Source organism: Thalassophryne amazonica, chromosome 5 (genome assembly GCF_902500255.1).
Source record: "Thalassophryne amazonica chromosome 5, fThaAma1.1, whole genome shotgun sequence".
In the NCBI taxonomy this organism is placed as follows: domain Eukaryota; kingdom Metazoa; phylum Chordata; class Actinopteri; order Batrachoidiformes; family Batrachoididae; genus Thalassophryne; species Thalassophryne amazonica.
The window spans coordinates 103,491,541-103,498,860 of NC_047107.1; positions in this window are offsets into that span (position 1 = coordinate 103,491,541).

A 7,320-nucleotide genomic window follows, 5' to 3' on the forward strand; every position below is an offset into this window, starting at 1 on the left:
CAATTGAAAATTACACAGGGGTCAAAATTAAAAATGCTCAAATTATTTTGAAAACTACACCACATTATTTGTCTGATCGTAAAGATTCCAAAAAGGTCTAGTTTGGACTATCTATGACTGAATGATCAGGAGTTATGGGGTAAAAACAGCAAAAATGGTGACAAAGGTCAACATTTTTTACCAAAATTGGTGCAACTAACTTTTGACCCCTGTACAAACTGAAACTGACCTCTGTCACCTTTTTTGCTGTTTTTAATCACCACTTGCACAAAAATAATCTCTTAGCTGCTGCACTATGGAGACGACGTTGCAATGCAACATCACGCGAAAAGGTGGTAACTTTCTTCTGTGTAATCTCACTGAATTGGTCCTCCTGACACATGCACGCATGATGGCCGAGGTGAAAATTATAGCCACAAATCCCGAGCAGTCAGCACGCATACTGCACGAGCCAATGACATAGCGTGCAGTACACATGCAATAGTTGAGTCTTTGCAGTGAATACTGCGTGGCACTCTCACGGATGTTGAGTGCCACTGGTGCGGCTGAAATGACGACATTTTTGTGCACACAGTGCTCAAGATGGCTGTGGACCAGTACATACCTGTTATGTGAAAGAGGCTGTGAAAATTCCCGACTTTAGACAGAAAAACACTGAAAATAAATAATAATAATAATAAAATGTGAACAACCACTCACATTCTTACAGAATGATGTCCACTGAGCTGCGTCTCTCAAGTTCCATTGACATCCTTACAAACACACTTCGTCCACGTTCCCTACACAGGTGAAGTCTGCTGTCTGCTGCAGTCCTCAGAAAAATAATTAATTAAAAGGACAAAACACGGTTCTGTGGTCAGGCATGACACGTGTAGGGCTTGATGCATGTGTACAGCCGGGTTACACATTGATGGCACATAGATGGCACGACTCATTTGTGGCAGAAGAGGATGCACAGGGACTGTGATCCTTTGGAAATGCTCAGATAAAAATTAAAGAATGAACCAGAGTGCTGACATTGTCCCTCCAGCACGGCGTGCACGGCGGGTGGCAACGATCAGGAGCATTACTTAATTTCCATTTCTTTTCTCAGAAAAATAAATATATAAATAAATAAATAAACACAATAAATCTGGCCAGTGCAGCTCGTTTGTGGCTGGACAGGATATGTCCAGCTCGCTCACACGTGTGCACATTGGGTGGGTGCCGGCTGACTGAGGGCTGCTGGAGTGTTCAGTCGCTTCCAGAAGCACCGTTCCTCTCTGATATTAAAGGGACTGTGTCAAACCCTCACAAGCTGTCTCACTTGTTGCACACGTTCTGAGTCACAGGAACTACATAGTGAACGGTACGAGGTGCTCGCCTGACAATTTAGTGAGTTCATCACAATTTTTTTGGTTTGTTCAAGAATCAAGTGACATGTGGGCACCACCTCGCACCTGAGGAGAGGGGTTGGTGAATGACTGCAAACCTCGCGGCAAACTGTGAATTTCCTCGTGGATGCCGTTCACAGGCTGTAGCAGCCCGGTTAGGTACTAGCCTTAGTGATGGTGCATCAGCTGCTGTTGATAAATTTCTTCACAAAGACTGTGTATCAAGGTGAAACTTTGTACACAAAGTCATCTCACCAAGACCTTGGGACAAATGCAGCTGAGCATGTATCAATTATAATTCTGACCACGAGGCATCAAATTCTATGAAACCTTGTGAATGCAATAATTTACAAAGACTGTGTCAATCAAAGCTCACAAGGTCACCTCACCAAGACCTCAGATTAGTTCGACATTAGGTTAAGTATGGCCTGTTAAATACTCACTTCCTTTGTGGCCGTTACCAGAATTCACTGCAGAAAGAGATTTTTCACATACATAAGATGACATACGTAGTTACTGAATCATGCCATGCAAACAAATGATCCCTGCCAGATTGGTTGCAGTTACGCCACCCTATCAGACTGGTACACAGTATCAGCTGCACCGACAGAAACAAAGAAAGACCTAGACTGAATCCTCTATTTCCAGTTGTAACTGTGGCAAATGGAAGCACTTTGATCCAAACATTCCCAGCATTCTCTGATGACACACAGCACTGAGGAAGCAAGAAAAGGGAAAAGAAAAGCCAACTGTATCCCAGGCCAGACAGGATATATAGTTTGTATAACTATACACACACACACACACACACACACACACACACACACACACACACACACACACACACGAGTACATAGATAAAATAGATTAAAATAAAACACAATAGCATAAAAACTATCCTGCCAAAAACTTTAATGAAATAAATGAAACATTGGTGCAAAAGAACACAATCACTTCTTTCACATTATGAGATTGACAGCAGAATAATTGGCTTTTATGAACATTTAATTAATTTCACCACCAGTTACACTGAAAGAAATCACAATTTACATTTGCACAAAAACCCCTTAAAAACACAAAGGAAAATAGAAATAAAAATTTAAAAAAGATAAGCAACTGCTTAAACATAAAAAAAAGTCCATGAGCATGGCAGTTTGACTTCTCTGCAAACAGATGTAGTTTGAGACAGTTGGAAACCCTCCCAAAAAATATGAAAACAATCTACACACAAAAATACATGTAAATGTCCTAAAATCTCAATTATCACCTTAAAAAGTCAAAATTTATCCAAAAAAAAAAAAAAAAAAAAAAACACCACTGATATTTTGTTTCCTGAGTTATTCTAGCACATCAACACAAATGTTTGATCAACAGCTACCAAATGATTCCTCAGTTCCAGCTATTCTTTTTGTGTTTCATTGTTACAAGTGCATCACAACTACGCAGATTCCCTTCAAGCGTTTCACTGCTTGAAGGTCTTCCTAAAGAAAAGAAAAAAATCGAGATGCAGATTTTCCTCAAACTGGATATTACAGTTTCAGTTACAAAGTGAGATTTTGTTCATATAAATTGCAAAATGACACACGAGCAGAAAACACACCGTCGCACAAGTTCTGATACAAAGTTAATCCAGCACAGAAGTGCATAAGAAGAAAAACAAAATCAGAAGAGAAATCCCTGTGACATGACACAGTGTGCCTGAAGGGGAAGTTTAAAATGTTTGAACAAAGCAGGAGAACTTACATACTCAAGAGATATGAAGCTTTACCTCAAGACAAACACTTTTTCTTTGCTAGAAAAAAGACTTTCAGGGACAAAATTGTAAATAGGTGGTAAAGGAAATACTTTAGTCGGCAGTTTGTTGAAGTCACAGTGGAATTCATATATAATCAAGCTTTTTATTTTATACCTGTATATTGAAATGATAAGTAGGGCAGCATGGTGGGGCAGAGGTTTGCACTTGTGCCTCACAACAGGAAGGACTTGGGTTCAAATCCATCCAGGTCTATTCTCCCTTATGTATATGGAGTTGTGTTTGGAAGGACAACGGATGTGAAACTTGTGCCACCCTGACCCCAGGAGGACAAACAGGAGCAGGCAACAGACACATACTGCTAGTGGTAACTTTACCATATTGCCATAAAATGTATCTTTCAAAGTGCATGGAGTATAGGTATACGAAATGAATGAATGCATTGTGCATATATCCATTCATTCATGCCACATTCATTTATTCTTGCATAATGCATAAATGCGTCACACATGCATTTATTCATGCATAACACATTCATGCATACATGCACAATGAATGCATGCATGATGTATTCCTTTTGTCATGTGTGCTGCATTCATGCATGCATGATGCATGGATGAATAAATGAATGCTTTCATTTATGCTTCATGCTTTGAGGCATGATGCATATAGGTGCAGCCTAAGTGTCTGAATCTTAAGGAGATACATCCGATAGGACAGATAATGGAGGTGTGGGAGGAGCCAAGTAAATTGATAAATTGAACTATCACAGTATCTGGCTCTAATGGAATACATTCCACAATTATCTTGAAGAATAAACTCATGGGGCAGTTTATATATTAATTTTAGGCATGAGGAGTCATTCTGTCCAAAGGACGATGCCAAAGGGACAGTGTACCTTCGGTATCCAGTGACATAGTAGAGACGTGTTAACCATGCTGGGAGATGCAGAAAAATAACAGATCATACATTGGTTAATTCACTGTCTTTCAGCATTTGGAGAATATTTCTCCTACCGCTGTCTTTCCACTGTTTTCTCCTGAAACTCTTAAGGCTCTTTTACTCTTTAGCAGGTCTCAACATTTTTCTTTACCATTATATAATGTCATAATTTAAGATTTTCGGAACACTCGGAACAGCACTTTGTATGAGGAAGCTCGATTAATATGGCTCCTGATTTGTTGTAAATCCATGAGTTTCACATTAAAAATACAGGACTTGAGGACAAACAGTGGAGTCAGGATTTAGTCTGAGAAGTTCCTGTGCAGATTTTAAAGACTTTTCTTCTTCGCCTGCAGTTTGTATCTGATCTGAGTCCAGGCTGATCGTTCCATTCACCACCAAAATACATTTCATTTCATCCAGCTATGTCAGTAAAACATAGTCATGTCTGCTTTATTCTAAAAAGAAAAAGTAAAATACTGAACTGTGAAGATAACTGCAACACAAATTAGATCCAGTGCAAAGATCCTATTTAACACTGAAATGCACAAAATCCCAGAAAATAAAAAAGTGACCCAACATCCAATTCAGTGAGTATTTAAAATATTAACCAAAACAACTTCTCAGTGTGTCATGCTGATCCTTATTGCTTCAAATGTACAAGAAATATTAATGGTGCATTTACATAGTTTTACAGGAATTTCTGTAAAATCTCCATGTAGAGAAAAGGGGTCACAGGTGACATCTGTGTAAGACACCAAAGGTTAAGTAATACAGCATTTAGATCCTCAAACAATTTGATTTGTGCAACGTGAAATTGTTGCTGTCCATCAAAGTGTGTGTGTATAATATATATATATATATATATATATATATATATACACACACACACACACACACCGCACATCTGGGAATCACACAAGCCAATGGGAACCATGATGAAGATGCAAGAAGGTCAGCCACAGCCAGATACCTCCAAAAGGTAAGACAGGTGCTGAGAATGGGTGACTGCGTGATGACATCATGTCAATATGGACCAACATCTCTGAGGAATGTTTCAAACACCTTGGTATGGTTAGACCTTACTTGTGTGAAGCGCCTCGAGACAGCTTTGCTGTGATTTGGTGCTATATATATTAAATAAATTGAAAACACCTTGTTGAATCTATGCCACGAAAGATTAAGATACGTATACCTAATAAAGTGGCTGATGAGTGTGTGTGTGTATATATATATATATATATATATATATATATATATATATATATATATACACACACACAGTAATGTTCAGAATAATAGTAGTGCTATGTGACTAAAAAGATTAATCCAGGTTTTGAGTATATTTCTTATTCTTACATGGGAAACAAGGTACCAGTAGATTCAGTAGATTCTCACAAATCCAACAAGACCAAGCATTCATGATATGCACACTCTAAAGGCTATGAAATTGGGCTATCAGTTAAAAACAAAGTAGAAAAGGGGGTGTTCACAATAATACTTGTAGTAGCATCTGCTGTTGACGCTACAAACTCAAAACTACGAGTTGTATAACCAGTTTTTCATGATTTCTTCACATCTGCGAGGCATTAATTTTGTTGGTTTGGAACCAAGATTTTGCTCATTTACTAGTGTGCTTGGGGTCATTGTCTTGTTGAAACACCCATTTCAAGGGCATGACCTCTTCAAGTATTTTGACATATCCAAACTGATCCATGATACCTGGTATCCAATATAGGCCCAACACCATAGTAGGAGAAACATGCCCATATCATGATGCTTGCACCACCATGCTTCACTGTCTTCACTGTGAACTGTGGCTTGAATTCAGAGTTTGGGGTTCGTCTCACAAACTGTCTGCGGCCCTTGGACCCAAAAAGAACAGTTTTACTCTCATCAGTCCTTCTTCTTCTATCCATTTTGATGGCTGTTTTCCATTTTCTTCCAAGTGTCTCTGTTTTTTTTTTGTCCATTTTAAAGCACTGGAGATCATTGTAGATGAACAGCCTATGATTTTTTGCACCTGCGTATAGGTTTTCCCCTCTCCAATCAACTTTTTAATCAAACTACGCTGTTCTTCTGAACAATGTCTTGAACATCCCATTTTCCTCAGGCTTTCAAAGAGAAAAGCATGTTCAACAGGTGCTGGCTTCATCCTTAAATAGGGGACACCTGATTCACACCTGTTTGTTCCACAAAATCGACGAACTCACTGACTGAATGCCACACTACTATTACTGTGAACACCCCCTTTTCTACTTTTTTTTTTTTTTTTTTTTTTTTTTTAACTAATAGCCCAATTTCATAGCCTTAAGAGTGTGCATATCATGAATGCTTGGTTTTGTTGGATTTGTGAGAATCTACTGAATCTACAATAAGAAACATACTCAAAACCTGGATTAATCTTTTTAGTCACATAGCACTACTATTATTCTGAACACTACTGTATATATATATATATATATATATATATATATATAAACAAAGGGAAAATGATTCATTTTAGTCATGAAAATGGCTCACAAAGAGTGGAACCCTTTTATTTTTTTTCATCAGGAAAACTGTATTTTTTCTTTGAGTATATTGTCATTTCTTTATTTAAGTGTACTGATTTATTATTATTAAATCAACCATTAATAAATGGAGAACTCAAATGGAACCCTTTGGGAGAACTTCAGTCAGAAAATATTTTCTTTTCTTTTTGAGCATTTTATTTTTCATCTTATTCCCAATTAAAGCAAGGTCACAAATTGTTTTCTTTTTCTTACAAAATGGGAAATTAAAGGAAGATTGACAGACTCGCACAATAGAAATCTGAGAACTGTAACACTGGACTAAAAACAAGTAGGCCAAGCTCAGCACTTCACACAGGGCGACATGGAGTCAGCATGTTAAGCCCAAATGTTAACTTTGATGCTTGTGCCTGATTTAAATTATACAGCAGTTATTTATAAGCCACAGAGACTTTAATAAACCATGACTTCAAAGGTGCACACGGTCCACCATCAGTACTTGCTCTTCTAAGCAGGTCCAACTCACATTAACACTCTCACTTGATGCTCCAGTTCCAGCCAAAGGGATTTTATTTCTGATAGGAAGACAGTAAACTGCACACAGTATGCCAACATTTCACCCTGAATATTTCACGTGATGCTCGATATGAATGAAGAATTTAATTATTTCATATTATTGTGTGAAACTACATTGTCTCAAGTGGTGGAGAAAAGATGCTGCAGATCCACAAATTTAACA